The 26,682-nt window shown below is 44.0% G+C and overlaps 1 long non-coding RNA gene and 4 other non-coding genes across 5 annotated transcripts; 1 reads left to right on the top strand and 4 right to left on the bottom strand.

Moving 5' to 3' along the window:
• Positions 1 to 5,767: 5,767 nt before the first annotated feature.
• On the bottom strand, positions 5,768 to 5,909 carry LOC148810687 (U4 spliceosomal RNA). Its single transcript, XR_016086747.1, has one exon. It is a non-coding gene; the product is annotated as a U4 spliceosomal RNA (small nuclear RNA).
• Positions 5,910 to 8,317: 2,408 nt separating this feature from the next.
• Positions 8,318 to 9,939, bottom strand: LOC148810686 (uncharacterized). The gene is made up of 3 exons (XR_016086622.1): positions 9,879 to 9,939; positions 8,477 to 8,578; positions 8,318 to 8,389 (listed from the first exon to the last, which is right to left on the bottom strand). It is a non-coding gene; the product is annotated as an uncharacterized LOC148810686 (long non-coding RNA).
• A 12,328-nt stretch (positions 9,940 to 22,267) lies between these two features.
• On the bottom strand, positions 22,268 to 22,409 carry LOC148810685 (U4 spliceosomal RNA). Its single transcript, XR_016086767.1, has one exon. It is a non-coding gene; the product is annotated as a U4 spliceosomal RNA (small nuclear RNA).
• Positions 22,410 to 24,515: 2,106 nt separating this feature from the next.
• LOC148810684 (U4 spliceosomal RNA) lies at positions 24,516 to 24,657 on the bottom strand. The gene has a single exon (XR_016086766.1). It is a non-coding gene; the product is annotated as a U4 spliceosomal RNA (small nuclear RNA).
• Positions 24,658 to 25,307: 650 nt separating this feature from the next.
• Positions 25,308 to 25,379, top strand: trnag-ucc (transfer RNA glycine (anticodon UCC)). Its single transcript has one exon. It is a non-coding gene; the product is annotated as a tRNA-Gly (tRNA).
• Positions 25,380 to 26,682: the final 1,303 nt, after the last annotated feature.

The following is a 26,682-nucleotide window of genomic DNA, read 5'->3' as shown; positions in this document are numbered from 1 at the left end:
GAGGCCGTCGGGAAATGGGAGCGGGGCGGCCTAAAGGGGGGAAGGCCGCCCTTGAGTGACGCTACCCCCGCTCCGGAAAGCCAGAAGGAGTGCTTCACCCTGCCTGTTGTGGGAAGGGTTGGCCACAGCCAGGGCTTATTTCTTCCCTGCCTCATCGAGGGCAGACCCTGCCAGGCCCTCGTCGACACCGGTTCGACCATCACCCTGCTCCGGCCTGGTGTCCTGCAAGGCACCGAGGCAGCCGGACCCCCAGGGCGCTCACCATGCACTTTGGGGCTGCGAGGGTGAAACACCCCTTCTACCTTGCCCCAGTCCACGAGGACTGTATCCTGGGGTTGGACTGGTTGCAGCAGGTGGGTGGTTGCCTTGACTTGGGCCGGTGAGAGTTGGTGAGGCAGGGGGAATGAATCAGTCTCGCGGTGGGTGGAGCGGGAGGTGTCTGGGGTGTGTGGGCTGACCGGAGCGGGAAGCGGAGGTGGCAGTGGCGGGCGTCACCTGGGCCTGTAAGGCACTCTGTGCACTGTGGGAGGCCTTGGAGGTGAGGGACGGGGTGCTGTGCCGAGGGTGGCAGGTGCCCTCCAGCGGCTAGGTCACTGCTTGGCGGCCTCCAGCTGGCCATGCACTGCTTGGAGAACTGCCCCACGGAGCGACCGCAACACCACAAACTGCCACCTGACCTCGCCGCTGTACTGTACTGTACTGTACTGTACTAGAACTACTAGTGTAAGCAAAAAAGGGGTTTTGAAGGAGGGGGAGGTGTCTTTCGCTGGAAGACTCGCTGCCTTCTACTTTGAAAATACCTGTGAAACCGGTTTAGTCACAGCCAGCACTCCCGCAAAGAGTGATGCCAGGCGAATGCACATTAATATGTTGGGCTTTTGGGTTCGGGTGGATTTGTGCCCTACAGTTCAACCTGCGGTACCGCTGTGTACTGTACATACAGTACAGTACGAACGTGTTATTTTGAAATATAAAGAATGTCAATATACTGTAGGAGAAATTGAGTATTGGTGTGTATTTTTTCTTTAAAATACCAATAACAGCAACATACAGTTTACATAATATGTTAATATTCCTAAATTAATATTGTTTATGAACTTTATGACCTTCATTTTGCTCCTCTGCGTTTTATGCTTAACAACTAAAATTTCCCTTTAGTGGTCAAATTCCATATAAATATTCAATACTAAGTGGATTAAAATGTGCCCAGTAAAGAGATTAAATGATAAAATCTCTTCACTAACGACCAATACACCACATTATCTTCCGTGTCGCATTAACACAACACAAAATGTTTTTTTTACAAGTATCAAAAGAAGCGATACACAACCTGTCTCCTCTATAACTCTTCAGTTTACAGAGAAATTGCGCCAGAGCCTCACAACATTGTCCAATAATACTCTTCTTGTGTCTAATTTTTAGTTAAGCAGGATTTGAGCTACAGACCATAACAGACCAAAAAACAGAATCCACCTGTGATTCGGGTGTTAACAAAACGTGTTTACAAAGAAAGTGAAATACAGTAATACTACCAGCTATATAGATACATTTAGATATATTCTTTACATATTCTCGATTATAAAACAGATAATTCCAGTCCTGGAATCTGACTAGCTGACATCTCTGAAGCGGTACCCTAATCTCTGGTATACGGACGCCCCAGAAATTTGACTTTTTACTGTGTGATAAATTTTAAAGACTAATTCTTAGCATAGATAAGAAAGCATAAATAAAAAAGCTTGGATTCTAATGTATCTGATACATGTATCTTTTAATACAGTCTTTGTTGTGCTCTTGGGGATCCTTGTGATGTTTTGAGCTCTGGTTGAATGATAGGTGTCGCAGTTTAAATAATTTTCGTTGTTAGAAATTATGAAACGCTCTGTTAAAAGCAAGGGAGTTTTTATGTCTGTTATACTAAAAGAAAATGCCAGACGAACTAGGGATTGGACAGTTTTTCAATGCTTGTACAATCGATGGAAATGTTCAAATAAATGTGCTAAAGAAATAAACAAAAAAAGTAATTTGTTCCTTTATCCTATTGGCTAGCTAAGGTCCCGTCCTTGTTAGTTAGATCAACAAAATGCTGTGGTGTTACTTTTTGTCGATGAAAAAATAAAGTCTTTTCATTTAAAATGATGGTTACAATTAATGTGGAAAAGCATAATGCTTGTCCAAGGTCATTCATTATTAATACTATTAGTAATATCTTCGGTAAGGGCTTTGATGCATAAAGTATTTCTGCATAATTAAAATATTTATGATAAAGGTAGGTTGTGCACTTTTGCCCAACTGAGCAATAATGCTTTCATAAAATATACCAACTTCTTAATGACTGATGATTAACATGCTGTAATACACAGTTTAAATTTAAAAGCTCAAATGCTGTACATGAGAGGTTAAGCTTTATTGGCTCCTCCTGGCGGTTTTACAACGTGATTCCGGATACTTTCCGATATGACGTCATATGACGCGTGATACTGCGTCATGCCGCGTTAGGATGTGACACGCCCACTGCATGGTACCGTGGTGTACCTCACGCGTTTTAAATGGCTGCATCTGTATAGGAATTTTCCTGCTGTCAGCAGTATCGTGTATATAGTTGACCCTTACCTGAATGAAAACAGGGTAAAGTTAGCTTGAAGTTCAAAAATAATTTTGGTACACCTGTAGCATTTTCAAGAAACCTCCTAGAGGTAAGAGAACACTTCCTTTGTGTATAAAGTACATTGTGAATGTTTTCACAGCCTTCACTTTGTCGTTTTTATGCCATTTTTTGGACCACGCACAAATATTCTTATGTCCATATCTTCGCAAGGGGATCAGTGCAAATTTTAATACTAATTAAATGACCGCGGACACTTTCCATCCCATCTTCTCTTCTCAGAAAAGAATAGGCTAACTTTCGGTGGATGTTTTGGGTTCTGCTTGTTCACATATCTCCCCTTTTTATAAAACAACATGGTTGAAAACTGTTCCAGAGCCACTGTTGTTTCATCAGTGAAAAGTACATTATGAAATGCCTCTCCCTGTTCAATCCATCGGAAAAAAGAAAAGAAGCATAAAGCTTCTGATGGTCATAAACAATATTAATTTAGGAACAGCATCAGAAATATTTTTTTAACTGCACTGCATCGGAGAGAATACCAGAGCGAATTTTTTTTTACTCCCTGGCGGAAACAGGCTTCCATAAGAATAAGTATAGATTCTGGGAAATACATTTTCCCTGCATTAAAGTTTAACTTGTTCAGCACGCCCTACATTACAAACTCCAAGCATTTCATTTTGAGCTGAAGACCCTCACATCTGAAGAAGGATTCACAGCCAAAATGTTGCAAGCTGACAAGGCTACCCACCAAAGTAAATGTATTGCAGTAAATGTTTATATCATTATATCTAATTTTTATTTCTTTTTTAAAAATTAAAAAAAATCGTTTGCCCAGCCTAAGAGGGGGGGGTCTGCTCTCATTGACAGCTGACACTCCTCCATACACTCAAGTGAAAAATTAATAACGCCAATGTAAACGTCGTATTTACATATTGTTGATAATAAAAATGTTAAGTTCTCTAAAGCTTTCTCAGTCAAGTATGATCATTTACCTAGGGAGCTGTGTAAGCATGTGTAGGCAGCAAAAGATCAGCTAAACTGGGAAGAAAATGCTTTCAGGGAAAATGTTTCAGGTGTGAAGAACACAGATCCCCAATGCAATTTCAACCAAACCTGTCCCCACACACCCTGCCCCCACTGCGATTAGAATATACACAATGCACTGAAGTCTTTAGAGTAGATGATCAGGTGTTTCGCAGACATAGGCATAGTACGTAATTCAGGCTTTATGAACTCACACCTGGGATTCAATTAATTAGGGTTATTAATTATTAGAGTTCATAAAGCCTGAATTACGTACTATGCCTACGTCTGCGAAACACCTTTGCTAGTTAATGCTACAGTACTTCACTTTCTCGGGAGTGATTTTTTGAGGCAAAAACCAGGCTAACAGGCTTGTTTTGTGATCTTCCTAAGATTGTTAAGCGCAGTCTCAAAATGTTTCCATATGAAAGGATTCATATGAAAGACAGTGATGTCACTGTCCCGAGGCGTGTGTGGCAGATCTGTGATGTGGTTGAGTGTGAATTGTGGTGATCATCTGATTGGGGAACAAAAGACCTGCTGATTTGTTCTACATACCAGGAAGCCAACAGAATATGATTTTTTCTATTCGAAACGTGTATTTTAAACGTTTAATTAAGTAGTAAAAGCCTTACAGGGTACACAGATTTCTAAGCTGATCAGGAAGAAGAAAAATCACCCGTGTTTCGCGCATAAAAAGTGTTTTTTAACTGTCGAAACCTGTTTTAATAGCTTTTAAAGTTGTGCAATGTCTAAGCAGGAACACATCATTATATCTTATATATGAAAAATACATAATATAGCACCCAAACAAACGCATCCAAACAAACGCAAACATGTTTTTAATGTAGCCTGGGAAAGAACACACCGTGCTACAATAAACTTAAATGGGGATTCTTTTTATTCTGGATCTGCATGAAATCATAAAAATGAGTGGTTGTATTATTTTCTGTAACAGAACTTAGATTGGATGCAGTATAACCTTTAACCCGAAAGATTCACATAGATATACATGGAGATATACACACACCAGGTTGCACAAAGTGCTACTAATATAACAAAGACAAAGAAAAAAATACGGTAGTGGCAATTTCCTTTAATCTCGTCTAATCCGAGACGCAAAGAATATCACATCACCCATAGCCACACACCACACTCAACTTTACGATGTCCACTTCCACAATTACTGGCACACTGACGTCACTCATACATGCGTGTCTTAAAGCGACAGCTACCAATTTCAGTGTCAGATTTCAAATATCCACTCCGTAACCACCCGGTTACATGTATAATAGTCCTCTGAATTTATCCGTATAATAGAACTCCAACCATTTATGTATAATGAACATCTAATCATAGACGTATAATTGACATATAACAAAAGACATATATTAGAATTTCATTCTAGACGAATTGCGGACCACATTTAGACGTATAAGGTATGCGTTTAATAGACTTATATTATACGTCTTTTGTCCACTGGGGCCTTTCCCCGGAGTAAATCTGTTACATTGAAAGACTGCTTCTCGCAGGTTCAAAAAGGGCCCCCTGTTAAATGGAGAAATCAATGATTTCGAATGAATTCTGTATGCGTTAAAAGACAGCTATACACACAGAAAACATGCAGGATGTTTCCCGAGCCGAAACACAGTGCGTTTTTCCAAGCCATTTGACAAAGCCCCCCACTAAAACCTGCAGCAGATCGTGTAAAGACGTTCAACTTTGTTTGTTACTACTGCAAGCACAGGAAGCAGAATAAATTCCTCTTTTCAAACTGTCAAAGGTTTGCTTTGCGAACGCTGCAGGACATCGCACAACCTCTTGAACGGGGACAAATGATTTCTTATGGGGCGCAGTAAGTACAGATGTTTAAAAAGCTCCACTCATGCCGACGATGCAGCATGAAGAAGCCCATCCTAACGTTTGACAGACAAAAGCCGGGCGTCGCTACGAGCAATATGAAATCAAACTGACGACACACTGCGTTTCGCGCTGTCTCAAAAGTAATCTCGACAGACGCTGCTCCCTGCATAGCGCTGAAACACCTAAAGAACGTTTCTGTTGAGAAGAAACAAGCTCGTTTCTTTCTACCATGATGTCACCATGACAAAATCTGTCTTTAAACACCTTGCTCAGTCTCTGACGAGACTGTCAAAAATTGCTTTCGCCGATTGTATTGCAAACCGGCGGAAGCGGGGTATTGGGAAAAGTTTTCAACTAGCAATAATCGCGCCTCGGCTAAACCTCACATGCTATGGTACTGCCACTGCGCAAAGCTGACGGTTGCCAGGCAACCGCGGGGATCCTATGGAAATCGTTATCAATCGTCTCATGGCATGTCGTTGCTGTAACGCTTCATATTTGTCGTCTTCTTCTTATAGCTTGAGATTTTTGAAGAATTTCATGACAGACAAGGTCTCCATCGGGAACAAAGGGCGTTGTGAGAAAACCGTTGCTTATTTTCAGCAGCAGAAAAACAACCCTTTAAATACAAGATGACAGAACAATGACAATGGGCATGCCGGGAGGAACTCATGCACTACAGAGGAAAGGGGGCGGGCACGTACAGTTCACATTCAAGCCACAAGTACTCTCCTCAGATGTTGCACAAACAAATCCTAACGTCCTGAAAGCATTGCAGCATGTTTGTGTCCCACTTCCCGTAGCTGCAGGACGACTGACACGAACGGACAAACACAATCTGTGGCGTTTAGCGTGACATAGTCTTGCAGGCATCGTGCTGTCTCACTGCAATACTATACCGCTGGAGGAAACAGTAGTAGTAGTATAAAGCGACATTTTTTGTCAAACTTTTGACAGGTACCACGCACCCTTTTTCCAGCCAATGGCGTGTTGTTATGTGTGCATGTCACGCCCCCTCAGGAGCCAATGGTGTGTCGTTAAGGGTCGGAACTCCCGCCTTCCCCTCCCTGGCCGGTCTGTCCGGAGCCTCAGGGTCCAAAAGCCCCAAGGCGGCGCATCCCTCGCTTTAGGTGTGTGAAAGTGTGTATTGGTTTGGAAGGGGACCATGTCTGCAGCGGGGTTGAGTGCGCTCTATTATAACCCTAGGGAATCGGGTAGTTACGGCGGCGCGGGGAGTCTGGTGATGGCCGCGAGATTCCGGGGTGTGAGCGGCACCAGCCGCGGTCGGGTGGCCGGGGTGCTTATACGCTGCACAAGCCGTGTCTCAGAGGCATCAGGGTTGTAAGCAAACACACACACACTGACTGCGTAAAGTCTCACGGAAAGAACTCGCAGGACAAACACCATGTGAAATGTGAACCGCTTTATTTCAACAGTGGGTTTTCAAACACAGAAACAGCGCAGTACACTTTTTACACAAGTTACAGACTCCTGTTTGCAAGTATGTGAAATGTGAACCGCTTTATTTCAACAGTAGGTTTCAAACACAGAAACATCGCAGTACAAATGCGTTACCGGCTCCTGTTTGCATTCAACAATTAAATGTTGGTGCGGAAAATTAGTTCAGTACGCGTAACCACCACCCCAACATTGCTGAGAAACTTTGAGGCATCTGAAAAAGCATTCATAACCCCCTTCCGCTCCCCATGTCTAAAGCCATGCGAACCACACTGGGCGATCCGATCTAACAGAGCAAAAAAATTTGCCTGCGTAATCAGCGGGATGGTGTTACCACAGGTTCTGTGCAAAACACACTGTATTTTGGAATACACACTGTAGAACCCCCCAGGCTTCTGTTTCTGATCTGAAAACATCAGATCCGCAATAATTTCATTCAAGTTCTTGACATACACATCTATCTCTTTAACAAATTTAAGGACATTAGCATTCGACTCTTTGTTTTGCATATCAGGCTTTGTAGAGAGAAGTGTGTAAAGCACTCTTAGTAAGAATTCAGACGTATACATTCGAAATTCTTCATTCTTCGGACGATGGCACACCCGGGTCTGTAAAACAGAGTGAAAGCTGTATTCACATTTTACATAGATCTTTTTTTTTGCGTCTGTAAAAATAAGAATAGTGTTTCTTTTGCAACGCATCAAAAGTCACGGCTACTAATTTTTCATCCAGCTGTTCAAGTATGGTGTGTACATGCGCGTATGGGGAGCGGTCGTCAATTATGTTTTTCAGCAACTGTTTTATGTCCCGCTCAGTGTCATTTGTAATGGTGTACAAACCCATACACCTGGTGGTGTACAGAACAGCCGATAGAATTCGGGCTAAACTGAGAGACTTATAAATTTCTAAAGCGGCAACCGTCACATCTTCAAACCCATCTGTGTACCCGACAGACAGGTGTGTGACCCCGCTGACCGGGATGGTCAATCAAACAGGCCGGGCAGTCATCAACCAGAACCCCCTTTAAACAGTGTTTGAAGATGCAATAAACTACTGCTTTCACAATCTGGGCCATAACATCGGGCTCATTAGGGACATCGTTAGCTAAACCTGGTTGGGCATCAGCTTTATTAACATTTGGTCGAACACACAAGCATAGACACGAAACATTCAGTTGTGCTGGTAGTCTGAAGATTGACCCGTCGACCTCCTCTTTATTCTATTAAAGGAAAAAGAAAAGGAAGGCTTAACAAAATAGAAATGCTTTGTACCTAAAATATCGAGCATTTAACACACTTTTGAGCTAAAGTTTTTCGTTAATATTTACCATTTGTAGCGAGGTATCATCGCTAACACCCGGCAGTTCTTCAATATCTGGTACCCCATCTGAACTCACACGCCCGCCGCTGTCACCCCATCACAGGGGTCGGGTTTTTGCTAAAAAGAAGACCAAGTATTAAAATGACATACACTAAGCGCCGATACAACAATTCCACGATCAGAAAAAATATTTTAGCCACCTACCTCTTCACTTTGTAGAGCAGCGGACCCCGGTGTTTCTCCACACAAAGAAGCCATCTTCGCAGCTCCCAACAACGGGTGGTGTCTGACAGCTCCAGGGGCGCGCTGCGAAAAGTATTCACTTATCAGTTTTTAAGTTTTAAACTTTAAAAGTATTAACACACAAGACAAACACAAATGATGTGTTTGACCAGACAAGAAATTTTGAACACGCGGGGTTGGTCTTAAAGTTATAAAATAATGTAATAAGACACAGCTTATTTTTAATAACACATTCGCGACAGCTTTTTTCGAAAGTTTGAAATAAATTTCCACACACCGTAAGCATAAAAGTCTTTAAGGTATTAACAGGCAACAAATGATGGGTGTTGTTCTTTATACTTTAACGGATTGATCTTAAAGTTTTAAAATCACGTATAAGAGATATTTTGGAGACGTGCGGTGGTGCGGGTGAGGGGGGGGTCAGCGTCACGGTAGTTAAAAGCTCTGGAATGCAGAGTGGGGGGGAGGGGGTTAAAATTGACCTCAGCGTGAAAGTTTATAAAATTTTTAAATTTTAAGCGGGTACAATTAACAGTGACAATAAACGGACGGATATAGGAGTTATAGTTTTTCATTTGTTTTAAATGCTGTTTTGTATATACATTTTATATTCATGTAAAGTTTTCTAATTTACAATCACCACATGTATTTCACGCAAAAATGTTCTTAACATCGCATCCCAAAAAAATAAAACCTCAAAACGTCAAGCTTGGTTTGTGAACACGTCGCTATAAAGAATAGATACATTTTCTTATAGCGTTACCGTTAATAAAAAACATTTTGCTTAATAATATTCTTAGTGGTCTGTTGGTGAATCAAACACAGACACCGAGGCACATTTTCACCACGTTTTAACCGCTATGAAATTTAGACACTGTTGTATGTCTTAAAACAATATAGATTTTAACATTATAACGGTGTAAAACGTTTTCTAAAATGTTTTTTAAAATAATTTCTACAGACCAGTACGTGCACGCCCAATGATACCTAAGATTAATGGTTTTATGGGGGGGCCATGTGTGTTTCTTAGAAGAGAATGTTTATCGGTTTGGGGTATAAGTACCAGCGGTGTAACAGGCGAAGTTTTGGATGGATTCCAATTCTTACAGTCTCGCGTTATCGACTAACTCGTCAGAATGGATCACACCGATCAATTACAACAGTCTGAAGATAGTCTATTTACAGACTTAACACTGTTCGATTTGATAGACGAAGACGAGGACTCTCGTATATCTGTTATGTATATCTGGCTTATTGTGAGAAAATTACAACGTCACGGTGCATGTCTCATGTTAGCTATAGTTGCAAAACGTTGTATAATATTTGTATACTAGGCAATATTGAATTATTATAATGGAATTACCAGGGAGTTGTTCCGTAATGTGTTCGTGACTGTGTGTATCCATTCATTTCCATTAGCCCCGAAAACAACAACTCTAAAAAGACCAGTTACGGCACAACCCAACACTGGTGAGTAATTACGACAATGCTTTGAATAACGCTTTACGACCATGTGAGTCTTAAAGACACAGGGGTTCTTTCTCCACACCAATACACGTATGTGTCTATTCCACAGACGTGGGCGAAGGGACAAGTCGCTACACGTTTAAAAAACCTCGTTTCGGTTTACAATACCACCGCAAAACCTTGTGGAGACACATGCAGATTTTCACGTTATACCAGAGGGTGCGGAGCATATTATCAGATCGCCTGGGAGAAGAGGTCGGTATTATATAAAACATTTTTTTAGCATGCCCATTTAAACGTGTCTATAATAAAAATTCCCACCATTTTTCTATTTTTTGGTAATTTGCGGCGTTGAGTTCTTTCACTAATGGTATTTTCCCTCTCCGTGCAGAACCCGGACCTTCAAAAAATAAACTGCGATGCCGCGCTAACACGTTAACGGGGTCAACGAGCTCAAAACATCTCAAATCAACAACCAAAGGTTAATATAATTTAAGGATGGTCAAGATGTGTTATGATCCACTTACGGCAACCGTTACTTCTTTTGTTAGAATGTTAATTCGTTGAAAGATCCTAGTTCGCGTAGTTTTTTGTTTGGGGGTGTTAAAAAGCCTTATTTTAAAACTGCTTAGCCTTTAAAGTTAAAAGCGACTGGTCTGTGCCATGGGTCTATATGCCGTTAACCATGCCGCTTGACCCAGTAGCGCCACCACAGTCTTAAAGGAAACTGGTGTAACAACATGTCTGGGTAACTTGTTCCATTCACCCGCAGCCCTTTGTGTAAGGATGCGCCACATGTGTGGCGTTTTTATCATAGTTATCGTAGTTTTCTGAATTTGACCGTTTAGAACGCATTGATTGTTGTGTTGAAAAGTCTTTTATTTTTATCACAGTGTAGTTTTCTGATTTTGAGATATGGAGCATTGGCGTGTTATTAAAAAGTCTTTTATTTATTCACTCAGCAGCTGTATCGACGAGCGGCGAAACAAATGTGGCGGAAACGTCGGACCCTAAGGGGGTGATTGCATCGAAGGCGGCTATTAATACTCTGCCCAAAACCAAACGTGTCAAGCCTTTGGAGCGAAATAATAACGCAATTAGAGACTTGGTGTTTGGTGATGTGCGAGACTCAGTGCGGTATATTACACAGTTAGTATCAACGGTGGGCACTAATGAGGTGGATAAAAAGCGGGATTTAGAGAATCTAAGAGCCGCTTTAGCACGTGTACATTCCGTGTTTCCAAAGCCGATAAGGTTTACGCCGCTAGACTCTTAGACGGATTTTCTAAAGAGGATGCCACTCTAAACTCTGGATTTCATTACCTGATAATGCTATTTCATGGTTCATTGGCGAAGACCCACAGGGATAAATGACTAAACATGCGGTCTAAAAAGTGTTTAAAAGACCGACCGCTTGCCAACATCAAGTGTTTGTACATTAATAAAAGAATTAAACTGTCAAAAGCATGTTTGTTGCGTCGCAAAAGATTCAGAGAGAGGCATCAGATTTCCCAAGGGCCGCCAGAACCACGCAATGAGAATGCAGTGGTAGAAAATAACTTAATTCCCGGGGCTGCTGTAGCAGAACAGGATGTCGGTAACTTTGAAAACCGAGAACCGGTTGTGCTGAATGATCTGAATCAGGTTGGTGGCGGTGCAGGAGCGAATAGAGACCCCTTAGTTTTCCTGGAGCGTATACGTAGTTATAACAGGTCTCATAATAATTTTAGAGCAACAGAGCACCATGAAGAATTTCATTTTGTTAATCTTGACAGAATAGCCTCGTATGTACAGGCTATAGACGCTGTGCATGGTGCAGTCCAGAGAATATTGGATGAACTTTCTCCAAACATCGGGGCGAATGATTTTGTACAGCTCCGAAATTGATGCAGAAATTCAGAATTGCCCGGCCTGTAAGGTCTTTTGTCGTAGCTCTCAGTGTTTGGCGAGACACTTTCAGAATGCGGCGACGGGTGTTAGTAAGTGTGAGCGCTGGGTCTTTTGTGAGAAATGTGGGGTTTATAACCTAGCAAGTCACAAATGTAAAGAGAAACTGTGCTCGCGTTGTAACAACGTGATCGACACCCCTGCCACACATTTGTGCTACATACCGCCTTTGGACAACCCCAAAATTTCAAACAAGTACATTTTTTTCGACTTTGAATGCATGCAAGAAACGGGGACACACATACCAGATTACGTCCACGCCCTTCATATTGACAATAAACGAAGCTGGGAATTCTATGGTGAAACTTGTCTAAAGGATTTTGTGTGTAAATTTACCGATGGACGTTTCAAAAACCATACGTTCATATCGCACAATGGCAAGGGATATGACAATTACCTAGTAATCAGACAGTTGTTAGATGAAAAGATGGACGTTGAACTAATTAATCAGGGTGGTAAGATAATGTGTATGACCGTAAAAGCTCTGAACATCAGATTTATCGATTCTCCAAGCTTTCTACCTATGAAATTAAGCAAACTGCCGGCAGCCATGGGGTTCCCCGGGGGTAAGGGTCATTTTCCACACTTGATGAACACTTCCGAAAACCAAAATTATGTCGGCCCGATGCCGCCGCCAGAACTTTATGGTGTTAACTACATGCTGCCGAGCGAGAAAGCAGAGTTTTTGGTTTCGTATGAAGAATGCAAGGGAAGTGTCTTTAACTTACAGAGAGAGTTGAAACGCTACTGCCAGTTGGATGTGGCAATTCTAAGAGAAGGCTGTGTCAGGTTTCGGGACAAGGTCATGAATATGACCAGACAGACACGTGTGACTGAGTCAGGGGCCGCCTGCGTTGTTGCATCGACCCCTTTCAGTTTGTGAAAATCGCTAGTGTCTGCATGGCCATGTTCAGAATTATGTTCTTACAGGAAGAGACGATAGCGTTGCTACCCCATGACAATTACCACCGCCAGCAAAAACGATTTTCTACACCCAGCATTCAGTGGCTTATGTACATCGAACACACAGAGCCCGTTAAAATCCAACACGCGTTAATCACGGCCGGTGAGTTCAAGGTTGGACCATATTTTCTGGATGGTTATGCTGTAATTGACGGAGTGCAGACAGCCTTTGAGTTCAACGGTTGCTTTTTTCACGGTTGTAGCGTTTGTTATTGTGAAAACGATTTTAATCCGCTGACAAACACTACTTTTGGTTGGTTGTACAGAAAGACGATGGTGAAAATTAATTTTCTCAAAATGAGAGGTTTTAACGTGCGTGTTTTGTGGGAGCACGAGTTCAGAGACGTGCTTGTTGAAAATGGAGACTTGGGTAAATTTCTAACAGCTGCTCAGTTACCAGAGCCTCTGCAACCGCGCGATTCGCTTTTTGGGGGGAGAACAAATGCTATTTGTTTGCATTACACAGCGCAGCCCAGTGAAAAAATTCATTACTATGATTTCACCAGTCTGTATCCGTTTGTGAACAAAACTAAAAAATACCCACTGGGGCACCCCAGAATAATATATAACAACTTTGGAGATTTAAAACAGTATTTCGGTTTAGCGAAGGTGAAAGTTTACCCACCCAGACGTTTGTACTTTCCAGTTCTTCCAACCAAAATTGACAAAAAACTGTTTTTCACACTGTGTCGTATGTGTGCTGAAACAAAACAGACCACTCCCTGAGAGCACAGTGATGAAGATCGCGCCTTGACTGGTGTCTGGTGCACCCCTGAATTACAGATGGCCTTAGATCTGGGGTATAGAGTGTGTAAAATTTACGAAATTTGGCATTTCGAAAAGGACTCACACAATCTTTTTTCCGACTACATCAAACTGCATCTGAAAGGGAAATAGGAAGCTTCGGGGTTTCCAGAGTGGTGTACAGATGTCACGAAACAACAAAGATATATCAGCGAATATTATGAAAAAGAGGGTGTCTGGCTGGACCCCGGCAACATTAAAAAGAATCCGGCCAAAAGACAGCTTTGAAACCTTGCCTCGAACCGTTTGTGGGGCAAGTATGGGCAAAGAGACAATTTACCACAGACCACCATTGTGAGAAACCCCGATGAATTGTTCAGGTACTTATTTACGCCATATCATGAGGTGTCAGCCTGCAAGTTTATCGATGAAAACACAGCCTGTGTTACGTGGAAACACACTCAACACCACTATACAGGCCATTCAAACACTAACATTTTCATCGCTAGCGTTACAACCGCCTGTGCCCACTTGGAGTTATACAACCTGCTAAATGCTTTGCAGGGCCGCTGTCTGTACCACGACACAGATTCCGTTATCTTTGTGAGCCGGGAGGGTGAGTGGAATCCGGGGCTGGGTTACTATTTGGGTGAGCTGACCAGTGAAATCGATGCTGGACAACACATCACCGAGTCTGTGTCAACAGGACCCAAGTCGTACGGGTACAAGCTGTCTGGCGGGAAAGCCTGTTTAAAGGTGAAAGGCATTATGTTCAATGTGAACAATTGTGAAAAAGTTAACTTTGAGAGTCTGGACTTGGTTTTTGACTATGGTGTTAACCCTTATGCAGAGTGCCGGGAATTTAAACACATTTCTATTCAACAGCCAATGATCGTGCGTGTTAAAAAGGATTGGCGCATTGAGACCCAGACCTTAAAGAAAACCCAGAAGGTGGTGTACGACAAGAAGGTGCTGCAAGAAAATTTGACACCGTTGCCCTACGGATATTAACACGATGGATGTCAGGTTTAAACACCCTTTTTCATGCATTTTGTCCGGACCCTCGAATTGCGGTAAAAGTTATTTTATAAAACAACTCTTGGAGAATGGTGATACCGTTATGACTCGTAAACCCGAAAACATAGTCTGGTGTTACAGCTGCTGGCAACCTCTATACACTGAGTTGCTTGTGAAATTTCCATACATTCAGTTTATAGAAGGACTACTGACGTCGTTTTCCGACGACCAGCTACTGCCGCCGGGTAGAGTAAATTTGATTATAGTTGATGATTTGATGGAGTCTGCGTGTGAAAATAATGAGATAGAAAAAGCTTTTACCAAATACGTACACCACCAAAACCTCAGCATCATGTATATCGTCCAAAATGTGTTTTGTCAAGGCCGGAAAAGTAGAACCATAGCGTTAAATACAAAGTACATGGTGCTGTTTAAAAACCCTAGAGATAAACTACAGATTACAACCCTGTCCCGGGGCAGATGTACCCCGGTAAAGCCAAATTTTTTTTGGAAGCGTTCGATGACGCTACTAAAAAACCTTTCAGTTACTGGTTGGTGGATTTAAATGCCGACACCCCAGATGACTATCGCTTGCGAACAGATCTTTTCCCCCCAGATGTACCCACGGCTTATGTATTTAAATAATCTAAAAGTCGGTGATCTCGCAACCACAGACTAAGTCGAAAAAACACGTTCGGAGCGTCGTCATGTCTTCACGCATTCAGAGAAACCTGACTCTCTTACATTTTCTGGTAAAAGCCGCACCCAATCAGCGGAAAGCTATTCTCTGCAGGGCTACAAATGATCTTGTACAGGCCATAGCTGAAATCGCCTTGAATACCTTGAAAGGGAACATACCGTTATCTGCTAAGCAGTTTGGGACCCTGAAGAGAAAGCGTAAGCTTATAAAGACTTTGAGTCGAAAGGGTCTTTCTCTTAAAAGAAAGAGACTCTTGGTGAACCAGTCCGGCGGTTTTATCTGGACCCTGTTGAGTATTGCAGTACAATTGATTACGGGGCTTCTACAACGTCAATAATGGAGCACGCTGAAAAAATGTACCTGGTACCTCAGAAACAGCTCGATCGACTCTGAGAGCAGTCTGGGCTCGAAAGCGATGTGAGAAAAATAACAACCCGCCGGTTGGATGATGAAATGAGAGACATTCTTCAGAACTCACATCTTGCGGAATATGAAAAAGTGAAATTGTACAGTCAGGTGTTACAACGGTATTTGACATTAGTACGCCAGGAGACTTCCGAAAAGGGGACTTTAACTGTTGTACTACCGGAAAATGCACCCGCCGAGCTATCACGCACGTTAGCACAACAGCCGTCATCGAGCGATGCTGACTTTGGGTATATTTTGGACAGCGTGTCTCAGCGGTTCCGGAGAAATGCAGAGATACTGTTAAAGACCATGGCCTGCAATGAACCATTAATAGCCTGGAATGAAAAAGGGAAATTTGTGTACAAGGGGGCACCTGTTGAGAGCTCTCACATGATTGATCTTGTCAGGGCTCTCACACAGCAGCAACCAGTTGCGGTCAGTAAGAAGCCAAAAGGTCGGGATGTGTTCATGGAGGCTATGGCAGTAATCAACGTGCCGGGCACCCTGCTAGCCAACGCTGGTAACCGAGACATACTTGAAAAGCTCAAGGCTACCCCGCTGGGGTGTGCAGCGTCGGTCAAAACTTTAAAACAACCGGTAGAGTTGTCGACAGTCGACCCGGTCTCTAAGATAACTGCTGAAAGGAGACAATCATTAATACCTAGACCCACATGGTTGTCTTTGTAACATTTTTTCTCTGGGTATGTGTGTTTGTGATAAATGACTTGAAATGTATATTAAAAAGCGTGAGCAATATAGTTAAAAATGTTTGTAATAATATGGCTTGGATGTAACATGTATTAAAAAAAGCTTGAGCGCTATAACCGCGAATGTATAATAAAAATATTGTATTGATTTTAATTCATGTTTTGTGTTCTTTTTTAAATAATAACCACACAGACAATGAAATGGTTCGATTTCATTTTTATTTTAGACGGTCGATTAACATTTATGACATGTTTTAAATTGTTGTAAACACCCGCATAATTGAACATTCGTATTTTCAAATGGCTTAAAAGGGTACAGGGGTCTCCTTCTCACACGGCGTCTGTTTTTCAGAAACATTTCCACCATGCGGTCATTCTGGATTGCATTTGTAGAATAAAGTTCTAAAATGTTTCTAAAAGATAAGCCTTTACATCTATGGTATAGAAAAAAGACGCAATGTAGACCGCAGGTCACCACAAAAGAATCTTGCAATTGTCTGTTGTTGTAAAATATGGAATTAGCATTTCTGTTTAAGAAATCAATAATGTTCTTGGGAAAGAAAAAAGGCTTCGGGTGAAAATCCGTAGGAGTCGAAAAATTCTGCTCCCCCGTCATCGGGTAAGTAAATAGCAAGCCAGTGTTCACCGGGGCGGTCGTGTGGGTGAGTATTAACTATTAAACTCAGAGGGCGCCGTGCCAGTCTCTCTCGCGGTAGGGCATCACTGGGGAACATGCTTAGAAAACTGTCTCGGGTGTAGCGGTCTCGGGTTAGAATGTCTTCCAGCTGTTTGGTGTTCATCTTTATGTGCAGGTTGTGTGGCCTCCCGTGCTTTTTAGCTGAAGTCATAAATGACTTGACGTCTCATATCAAGCTCTATCACGTTGTCGAACAGTGCGTACACAACCATGTTAACTGTAGTGGGTAGCGGTTGCGCGAAGCCTATTTCAGCTCTCAGATTACCTGTTTTGATAAGTGAATAATGACCTGTGCACTCGTCGTCGGGGCTGAGATTGAAAGCGAACAATGTGTAACCGCGCGTGTACTCCTCGCGGTCCACCAGAAGTGGTTTGTCTTTCAGACGCTTCCCGGATGTTTCCACCAGATTAAAATATTCACGGACGCAATGTCCATTCTGGAAGTCTGGTTGAAGCGGTTTAGTGGGGATTTGTTCACCGTCAGAGTAGAGAGCCAGAAAGTTAACGTTGTAGTGTTTAAAATTGAAGGGGTTTTGTGTAAAACTGCCGCTGAATGCCACGTTGTCCACAAACCCCAAAATTACCACTTTGGGTAACTGCCCGAGAAAGAGGTTTTCTTGGTCACACACACGGCTCAATGCAGGCAGACTGAAGACTTTCATCTGTACGCGGTCTATGGGGTATTTAGCGTTGGCCGTCAGGAGTGCTTCGGCGTGTCCCAGTCTGACCCTGGGTGACACTCTGACTCTTTTCACAAACAAAGATGCAGAGAGTACGCTCAGTTTGTGTTCTCCGACATTGTTTATTAAGCAGAAAGCATCTCTGTTGCGCGTGAGTTTTATTTTCAGGTCTACGCCATTCAGTAGTAGTTTGTCCTGAAAAAACAGGTCTGCGTGAATGTGACACAGGAGCTCCAGTTTTCGGCTTTGCGTCGTGTATGATGCTCTTTTTCGGAACCCCTGATTGGGGCCATCCAAAATTGTGAACTCGTGTTGCCCGGCTGTGTCTTTGTAAAAGAGCCCTGTTGAATACTGCGTCTTCAGCGTCTCTTCACTGTAGTTCAGGACAGACTCTATAAAGGCTCTGTAAGGATAGTAGTTGTTGCTATGGCTGATCAATCGGTCTCCTACGGTGATGTCAACCTGGCTGAAGATGGCAGCGATGGGGTAATTCACCAGACTCACACGGGCTGCCGCATCAATGTCCTGAACGTCTGATTCCGTTATTTTACAAGTCAAATAGAGCAGCGTGTTGTTTAAATCTAAATAATCTTCTCTGTTGCCTGCGACGTAGAACTCCAGAGGTGCGTTTTCTGTTAGGGCCATGAGGGGTGGAACTTCTATGTAAAAGCTTTTCTCGATGCTTTTTGGGTAGGCGCTAATTGAAATATGTCCAGCTCTGACTTGGTGCATTCTGCAGACCCGCCATGAACAAAAGCCATATTTAAAATGTGTCTGGTTTTGTATCTCGTTGATTGCGGTGTGTCACGCCCTTCTTGGTCGACCTGAAGCTTTTATGAGTTGACTGTCTGCGCTTAGCCGTTCTTTTATGAGGTTTCGGAGGCCCCCGACGGTGAGATAATGACGTCTGTCTTTTTCTCTTGACACCCCTGCGGATGTATGCTAGACCCGAACCTTGCTGCTGATGTGCAGCCACCTTGGACATGACCGCGCTTGTAACGTTGCTGACCACGTTTTTGGCGATGTTTTTAGCCACCGATGCCATGTGCGGCTTAGCTATTTCAAATCCTCGTTTCAGAAAAGGCACAGCTTTTCTAAATAGCTCTCTGAAAATACCCCCGATACCCGCGCCGTACTGAACCGGTAGCCCTGAAAATCCTGGTAATCCATAACCAGCCTGTTGTTTGTAGTAGTACGTATACAAAGAAGGATCCCCGTAGCTCTTGATGACCGTCATCCTTTTAGATGTTTGTTGCTTTCACAGGTCTGAAATGCAGCTTGACAATGACCTTTCCAAATGCAAATGACGTGCTCATTTTGATCCGTCTTTATTTCAATAGTGATGTTGTTAAAATGATCGATGCTCACCGGCACGTAATGGGGTTTGTCATACAATACTGTGACGAATTCACCATCCACGCCTCTGAAGGGCACACAACGCAAAAGCGGTGCGTAGACGTCGCCTATTAACTGGTTTTCTATGATATCGGTGTATATATACATGGTGTTAAATCCGCCAGTCATATTGACGGGGTGCGGTGATTTTACACTTCCAACACCCAATTTGAAACCCAACATCCTCTCCAGGCGGTTATGCACCTGTATAACAAACCGTTTATCACTAACAATCCTTACCGACCGGCTAATGGGGTTGTATTTAAGACTTATGGCCGTTAACTTGGATTTTTCCACAGCCCGTTTCATTTCATGCAAGAGCTGCTCGATGTTGCTGTAGTACCCTCTCGGTAAGGTACATGTCCATATAGTTTTGAGCTCATCGCTGACGAACAGAAAAACTTCGTCTTCATCAAAAGTGTTTAGTGTATGCGAATAGTGCAGCTCGACCAGGCCCACTTCCCAGCTCCCGTCCAGGTCAATTGCCTTTGTCAAATGCTCTGTGAAGCACGCTTTGGTGTTCTTTGGAAACATCTTTGAGGATGAATTACTGGCCAGCGTCACATAGAAACCATTGGGGTTCATTTTTCACCACCTCTATATGTCTCGGACCTCGGAAGCCTTTACCCAACCTTTGAATTTATCGCTCCAGCCCCACAATTTTACCAAAAGCTGTTTGTTTTTGCCACGACCCCTGGCTGCTAAAATCTTTTGGATGCAGTAGATGTTCTCAACAGCGGAGTTTATCCTCTGTAGCTCTTCTGCATAGAAGGAGCCCTTAATGTCGTCGCCTGCGTAGTCCTGCAGTTTGTAATAGGGTCTCAGAGCCGAGGTCTGCTCTTTGACAATGAAAATTTCATCTGTGAAGGTCTGTTCATATCCCTTCTCAAACACTCCCTTTATTTTGGACACCTGCACACGATCACCCACATTAAATGAAAACTTTGACGGTTTTCTCTTAAAGTGTTCGTCATAGACCGTTCTCCACACCTCAAGGGAGTTGTCGGACGTAACAGAAGCCAGGGTTCGTTTAATAGTCGTGTGGTAACTATAGATATAAGTGTAAATAAGATCTGATAGGACGTCGATATATCGAAAGGTGTTTTTGTGTGTCAGGTACCTCCACATTTTTGTTTTAATAGTTTTGTTAAACCTATCGACCACGCTAGCCTTCACATCGCTGGCCGTAACGAAATGTTCAATTTTCTCATGTTTGAGAAAATTTTGGAAGGTCCTGTTAAGAAATTCTTTACCCTCATCAATTTGCAGCTTTTTAGGAGCACTCCCCTCTTGCAGTATATTTCGGAAGGCGCCTGTCACGGCCCCTCCAGACTTGGATTTCAGCAGCACGGCCCAAGCATATTTAGACAGCATGTCTATACACGTTAAGATGTAACAGAAACCGTCGTTGAACTCGCGGTGATCTCTCATGTCCACCAAGTGGGCCTGCCACTGCCAGTCCATTTCGGACACCAACGTCCTGTTTCTTTCAAAACGTATGCACGCCGGCTTCTGCAGCGTATCAGCAGCCTGGCCGGACAACCACTCGGCCACCCGGCTGCGGCTGGCGCCGCTCACACCCCGGGATCTCGCGGCCCTCACCAGACTCCCCGCGCCGCCGTAACTACCCGATTCCCTAGGGTTATAATAGAGCGCATTCAACCCCGCTGCAGACATGGTCCCCTTCCAAACCAATACACACTTTCACACACCTAAAGCGAGGGATGCGCTGCCTTGGGGCTTTTGGGCCCTGAGGCTCCGGACAGACCGGCCAGGGGGGAAGGCGGGAGTTCCGACCCTTAACTACACACAATTGGCTCCTGAGGAGGAAGGACATGCACACATAACAAAACGCCATTGGCTGGCAAAGGGGCTGGACATCCACCCACAGCGGACTCCCATTGGCTGGAAAAAAGGGGCGTGGTACCTGTCAAAAGTTTGACGAAAGGTGTCGCTTTATACTACTAAAAGTCCATCTGGCCATAAACTCATTTGAAGGTCTAGCTACAGTAACTTACAATATTATGATTTATTCATGATGTGTGGAATCAGCACGTCCCGGAGACAGCTTCCGATATCGTGAGCATTCTCTGGTGGTGTCCTGTCGAGCTCCAGCGGGCGTGCGTTGGTGGTGTAGCGGTGAGCATAGCTACCTGCCAAGCAATTGACCAGGGTGCGATTCCCGGCCAACGCAGGGGCGAATCTTTTCAAATGCTGTCATGAGCCTAGGAATGTGACTAGCAAAGTGAAGCCTTTGGAAAGAGCTAAAGCACTGCAAAACGGAACTGGGGGAGAATCTCACAGGGGATTCTGAGCGATGTCTGCTTACACGCAGTCCGATACGGGTGCTGAAAGCTTGAGCAACTCTCAATGTCATGCTGCCTTTCCCCGGAGTAAATCTGTTACATTAAAAGAATGCTTCTCGCAGGTTCAAAAAGGCCCCCTGTTAATTGGAGAAATCAATGATTTCGAATGAATTCTGTATGCGTTAAAAGACAGCTATACACACAGAAAGCATGCAGGATGTTTCCCGAGCCGAAACACAGTGCGTTTTTCCACGACTTTGACAAAGCCCGCCCACTGAAAACTGCAGCAGATCGTGTAAAGACGTTCAACTTTGTAACTACTGCAAAAACAGGAAGCAGAATAAATTCCTCTTTTCAAACTGTCAAAGGTTTGCTTTGCGAACGCTGCAGGACATCGCATAATCTCTTTTGAACGGGGACAAATGATTTCTTATGGGGCGCAGTAAGTACAGACGTTTAAAAAGCTCCACTCATGCGACGATGCAGCATGAAGAAGCGCAACCTAGCGTTTGACAGACAAAAGCCGGGCGCCGCTACGAGCAATATGAAATCAAACTGACAGAACACGGCGTTTCGCGCTGACTCAAAAGTGTTCTCGACAGATCTGTTCCCTGCATAACGCTGAAAGAGCTAAAGAGCGTTTCTGTCGAGAAGAAAAAAGCTCGTTTCTTTCTACCATGATGTCACCATGACAAAATCTGTCTTTAAACACCTTGCTCAGTCTCTGACGAGACTGTCAAAAATTGCTTCCGCCGATTGTATTGCAAACCGGCGGAAGCGGGGTATTGGGAAAAGTTTTCAACTAGCAATAATCGCGCCTCGGCTAAACCTCACAGGCTACGATACTGCCACTGCGCAAAGTTGACGGTTGCCAGGCAACCGCGGGGATCCTATGGAAATCGTTACCAATCGTCTCATGGCATGTCGTTGCTGTAACGCTTCATATCTGTCGTCTTCTTCTTATAGCTCGAGGTTTTGAAGAATTTCATGACAGACAAGGTCTCCGTTGGGAACAAAGGGCGTTGTGAGAAAACCGTTGCTTATTTTCAGCAGCAGAAATACAACCCTTTAAATACAAGATGACAGAACAATGACGAAGGGCATGCCGGGAGGAAATCATGCACTACAGAGGAAAGGGGGCGGCCACGTACAGTTCACATTCAAGCCACAAGTACTCTTCTCGGATGTTGCACAAACAAATCATAACGCCCTGAAAGCATTGCAGCATGTCTGTGTCCCACTTCCCGTAGCTGCAGGACGACTGACACGAACGGACAAACACAATCTGTGGCGTTTAGCGTGACATAGTCTTGCAGGCATCGTGCTGTCTCACTGCAATACTATACCGCTGGAGGAAACAGTCCATCTGGCCATGAAACTCATTTGAACGTCTAGCTACAGTAACTAACAATATCATGATTTGTTCACGATGTGTGGAATCAGCACGTCCCGGAGACAGCGTCCGATATCGTGAGCATTCTCTCGTGGTGTCCTGCAGGGCTCCAGCAGCTGTGCGTTGGTGGTATAGTGGTGAGCATAGCTGCCTTCCAAGCAGTTGACCCGGGTTCGGTTCCTGGCCATCGCAGCGCCGAGTGTCTGTAGCTTCTGTTATGAACCTAAAAATGTGACCAGCAAAGCCTTTTTTGAAAGAGGTTGCACAAATGAATTGGGGGAGAATCTTACAGGGTATTCTGAGCGATGTCTGCATACACGCAGTCCGATATGGGTGCTGAAAGCTTGAGAAACTCTCAATATCATGCTGCCTTTCCCCGGAGTAAATCTGTTACATTGAAAGACAGCTTCTCGCAGGTTCAAAAAGGGCCCCTGTTAATTGGAGAAATCAATGATTTCGAATGAGTTCTGTATGCGTTAAAAGACAGCTATACACACAGAAAACATGCAGGGTGTTTCCCGAGCCGAAACACAGTGCCTTTTTCCAAGCCATTTGACAAAGCCCGCCCACTGAAAACTGCAGCAGATCGTGTAAAGACGTTCGACTTTGTAACTACTGCAAGAACAGGAAGCAGAATAAATTCCTCTTTTCAAACTGTCAAAGGTTTGCCTTGCGAACGCTGCAGGACATCACACAATCTCTTTTGAACGGGGACAAATGATTTCTTATGGGGCGCAGTAAGAACAGACGTTTTAAAAGCTCCACTCTTGCCGGCGATGCAGCACGAAGAAGCGCAACCTAGCATTTGACAGACAAAAGCCGGGCGCCGCTACGAGAATCTTAAAGGGCATTCTGAGCGATGTCTGCTTACACGCAGTCCGATACGGGTGCTGAAAGCTTGAGCAACTCTCAATGTCATGCTGCCTTTCCCCGGAGTAAATCTGTTACATTAAAAGAATGCTTCTCGCAGGTTCAAAAAGGCCCCCTGTTAATTGGAGAAATCAATGATTTCGAATGAATTCTGTATGCGTTAAAAGACAGCTATACACACAGAAAACATGCAGGATGTTTCCCGAGCCGAAACACAGTGCGTTTTTCCACGACTTTGACAAAGCCCGCCCACTGAAAACTGCAGCAGATCGTGTAAAGACGTTCAACTTTGTAAGTACTGCAAGCACAGGAAGCAGAATAAATTCCTCTTTTCAAACTGTCAAAGGTTTGCTTTGCGAACGCTGCAGGACATCGCACAATCTCTTTTGAACGGGGACAAATGATTAATGATTTCTTATGGGGCGCAGTAAGTACAGACGTTTAAAAAGCTCCACTCATGCGACGATGCAGCATGAAGAAGCGCAACCTAGCGTTTGACAGACAAAAGCCGGGCGCCGCTACGAGCAATATGAAATCAAAGTGACAGAACACGGCGTTTCGCGCTGACTCAAAAGTGTTCTCGACAGATCTGTTCCCTGCATAACGCTGAAAGAGCTAAAGAGCGTTTCTGTCGAGAAGAAAAAAGCTCGTTTCTTTCTACCATGATGTCACCAGGACAAAATCTGTCTTTAAACACCTTGCTCAGTCTCTGACGAGACTGTCAAAAATTGCTTCCGCCGATTGTATTGCAAACCGGCGGAAGCGGGGTATTGGGAAAAGTTTTCAACTAGCAATAATCGCGCCTCGGCTAAACCTCACAGGCTACGATACTGCCACTGCGCAAAGTTGACGGTTGCCAGGCAACCGCGGGGATCCTATGGAAATCGTTACCAATCGTCTCATGGCATGTCGTTGCTGTAACGCTTCATATCTGTCGTCTTCTTCTTATAGCTCGAGGTTTTGAAGAATTTCATGACAGACAAGGTCTCCGTTGGGAACAAAGGGCGTTGTGAGAAAACCGTTGCTTATTTTCAGCAGCAGAAATACAACCCTTTAAATACAAGATGACAGAACAATGACGAAGGGCATGCCGGGAGGAAATCATGCACTACAGAGGAAAGGGGGCGGCCACGTACAGTTCACATTCAAGCCACAAGTACTCTTCTCGGATGTTGCACAAACAAATCATAACGCCCTGAAAGCATTGCAGCATGTCTGTGTCCCACTTCCCGTAGCTGCAGGACGACTGACACGAACGGACAAACACAATCTGTGGCGTTTAGCGTGACATAGTCTTGCAGGCATCGTGCTGTCTCACTGCAATACTATACCGCTGGAGGAAACAGTCCATCTGGCCATGAAACTCATTTGAACGTCTAGCTACAGTAACTAACAATATCATGATTTGTTCACGATGTGTGGAATCAGCACGTCCCGGAGACAGCGTCCGATATCGTGAGCATTCTCTCGTGGTGTCCTGCAGGGCTCCAGCAGCTGTGCGTTGGTGGTATAGTGGTGAGCATAGCTGCCTTCCAAGCAGTTGACCCGGGTTCGGTTCCCGGCCATCGCAGCGCCGAGTGTCTGCAGTTTCTGTTATGAACCTAAAAATGTGACCAGCAAAGCCTTTTTTGAAAGAGGTTGCACAAATGGATTGGGGGAGAATCTTACAGGGTATTCTGAGCGATGTCTGCATACACGCAGTCCGATATGGGTGCTGAAAGCTTGAGAAACTCTCAATATCATGCTGCCTTTCCCCGGAGTAAATCTGTTACATTGAAAGACAGCTTCTCGCAGGTTCAAAAAGGGCCCCTGTTAATTGGAGAAATCAATGATTTCGAATGAGTTCTGTATGCGTTAAAAGACAGCTATACACACAGAAAACATGCAGAGTGTTTCCCGAGCCGAAACACAGTGCCTTTTTCCAAGCCATTTGACAAAGCCCGCCCACTGAAAACTGCAGCAGATCGTGTAAAGACGTTCGACTTTGTAACTACTGCAAGAACAGGAAGCAGAATAAATTCCTCTTTTCAAACTGTCAAAGGTTTGCCTTGCGAACGCTGCAGGACATCACACAATCTCTTTTGAACGGGGACAAATGATTTCTTATGGGGCGCAGTAAGAACAGACGTTTTAAAAGCTCCACTCTTGCCGGCGATGCAGCACGAAGAAGCGCAACCTAGCATTTGACAGACAAAAGCCGGGCGCCGCTACGAGAATCTTAAAGGGCATTCTGAGCGATGTCTGCTTACACGCAGTCCGATACGGGTGCTGAAAGCTTGAGCAACTCTCAATGTCATGCTGCCTTCCCCGGAGTAAATCTGTTACATTAAAAGAATGCTTCTCGCAGGTTCAAAAAGGCCCCCTGTTAATTGGAGAAATCAATGATTTCGAATGAATTCTGTATGCGTTAAAAGACAGCTATACACACCGAAAACATGCAGGATGTTTCCCGAGCCGAAACACAGTGCGTTTTTCCACGACTTTGACAAAGCCCGCCCACTGAAAACTGCAGCAGATCGTGTAAAGACGTTCAACTTTGTAACTACTGCAAGCACAGGAAGCAGAATAAATTCCTCTTTTCAAACTGTCAAAGGTTTGCTTTGCGAACGGGGACAAATGATTAATGATTTCTTATGGGGCGCAGTAAGTACAGACGTTTAAAAAGCTCCACTCATGCGACGATGCAGCATGAAGAAGCGCAACCTAGCGTTTGACAGACAAAAGCCGGGCGCCGCTACGAGCAATATGAAATCAAAGTGACAGAACACGGCGTTTCGCGCTGACTCAAAAGTGTTCTCGACAGATCTGTTCCCTGCATAACGCTGAAAGAGCTAAAGAGCGTTTCTGTCGAGAAGAAAAAAGCTCGTTTCTTT

Source organism: Atractosteus spatula, assembly GCF_055471065.1.
Source record: "Atractosteus spatula isolate fAtrSpa1 chromosome 26 unlocalized genomic scaffold, fAtrSpa1.hap1 SUPER_26_unloc_1, whole genome shotgun sequence".
Classification (NCBI taxonomy): Eukaryota; Metazoa; Chordata; class Actinopteri; order Semionotiformes; family Lepisosteidae; genus Atractosteus; species Atractosteus spatula.
The sequence above is the reverse complement of the archived record's forward strand: the minus strand, read 5'-3'. Positions and strand labels throughout refer to the sequence as shown.